Below are 2,236 nucleotides of genomic sequence, written 5' to 3'. Positions count from 1 at the left end.
GGATCCGCCTCGCTCTTGGAGAATCCATGTCTGGTGAAATAGCTGTCCTTCCGTGTGTACCAAGCATGTGGTGCTTGTTTCAACCCATACAGTGCTCTCTTGAGCCTGCACACATGCGACTCGCTGCTGAAGATCTCAAAACCTTCGGGCTGCTCAATGTACACCTCCTCCTCAATGACTCCGTTGAGGAACACAGTCTTCACATCCATCTGATGAATGTGCCATCCCATCTGCGCTGAGAGAGCAAGAATCGTCCGTATGGAAGAATACCTTGCGACAGGTGCAAAGGTCTCCTCATAATCGATCCCCTCTATCTGTGAAAAGCCTCGGGCAACAAATCTTGCCTTGTACTTCTCCACACTCCCGTCAGCTTCCTGCTTAACTTTGTAGATCCATCTCGAACCCACCACTGATTTCCCTTTCGGTCTAGGAACAATCTCCCATGCACTGTTTCTGACAATAGAATCATACTCTTCCACCATGGCGTCTACCCATGCGGGATCCTCCACAGCTTCCTCGAAAGAGGATGGCTCAGTCACAATACACTTGCTCATAAGAGCCATGTATCCAATGTACCGATCAAGTGACTGTCTCTGCCTGCGTTGGGCTGTAGGTGGTCCTACAACTTTCTCTGCATCTTGAGCCAGTCGCTCAGCTTCTGTCAAGCGCTTTCACCCTCTAATGGTTGGCACTGCATGAGTGGTCCCTTCCACTCCATGAACCTCGTCCTGTGGCTGATCCACATCCTGAAGCTCATCCTTAGGAACTAATAGCTCCTTATCTGCATGCAAGTGTAGCTCCCTCTCAAGCGAACACTTCATGGCTTTCTCCTCCTGAAATTTTATATCCCGTCGCACAACAGTTTTACCGCTGTCTAGCAAATACACACGATAGTTGTGGGGCATATCAGTGTACCCCACAAATATCCCAACCTCTGCGGTCGGCTCCAACTTCTTCATGACATCCTTCATCACATGCATGTAAACGTTAGCACCAAAAATCCTCAAATGAGAAAGATCAGGCTTCTTACCAGAATAAGCCTCCTTGGGTGTACTCATGCCAAGTATCCTGTGAAGACAACAGTTTTGCACAGAAACTGCTGTATTGCATGCTTCTGCCCACAAGTGAAGGGGTAGGCCCTGATCATGCAACATCACCCGTGCAACACCCACGATTGTTCTGTTCTTCCGCTCAGCAACCCCGTTCTGCTGTGGGTTATGGGGAGCTATGAGCTCTCTTCGAATCCCTTCTGCCTTGCAGAAATCCTTGAACTCATCAGAGATGTATTCACCACCATTATCGCTCCTAAGATCCTTCACCTTCTTCCTGACTCCTTCTCGACCAGTGCTTTGAATTCACAGAACTTTGAATATGTCTCGCTCTTCTTCTGCATGAAGAAGATCCAACACTTACGAGAGAAATCATCAACAAAAATCACATAATACCTGTGTTTTGCTATCAAAGCAACTGAGAAGGGTCCACACACATCTGTGTGAATTCTCTCAAGGATCGTCATGGCGCGACTATCCTTCTCGTGAAAGGTGGCTTTCACAAACTTCCCCAAAGTACATCCCTTGCACTGATCTGACTGCGCAAGAGTGCCTTTAGGAAGCCCTGTAGTGATATGCTGCAGTATCTTCAAGGCTCCATGGTGAAGGTGACCCAATCTCCTGTGCCACAACTCGCCATCATCCCGGCTCACCAATCCTTTTGCCTTGCATGCCATTGTTGCGCATCCATCTACATGCAATTGATAAAGGTTCCTCACTCAAACCCCTATCTTCCGACTTTCACCAGTTGTCTTGCTGCGCAGGAAAGCCTTTCCCTCGCTGAAAACAACATCATACCCCTTCTCTTCTAACATCGCCACAGAGATAAGATTATTCTTCAATCCTGGAACATGCATGACTTCCTTCAATACGAAGGGTTTACTAGACTCCCTCTCAAAGGAAATGGTACCGATACCGGTCGCACTGTATCTACCATCATCGCCCATCTCGATGTGCACTCCAAGATCTTTGTCCTCCAGATCAGAAAACAAATCTCGATATCTCGTCATGTGAAAAGACACACCACTGTCCAAGAACCACACCGATCCCATCACACTTGAAACCAAGCATTCGATCAATGAAAAATCAAGCTCAAACTGTGAGGCTAGAGCCTCTCCTGCTGCAGATCCAACAGCTTGCTTGTTCTTCTTCTTTTGCGGACAATTAGTGGCATAGTGTCCGTGCTG

The sequence above is a fragment of the Pinus tabuliformis genome, chromosome 5_1, assembly GCF_031772625.1.
Source record: "Pinus tabuliformis cultivar Carrire ecotype Pingquan chromosome 5_1, CPIR1, whole genome shotgun sequence".
NCBI classification, from domain to species: domain Eukaryota; kingdom Viridiplantae; phylum Streptophyta; class Pinopsida; order Pinales; family Pinaceae; genus Pinus; species Pinus tabuliformis.
This window is presented reverse-complemented; position numbering follows the sequence as displayed.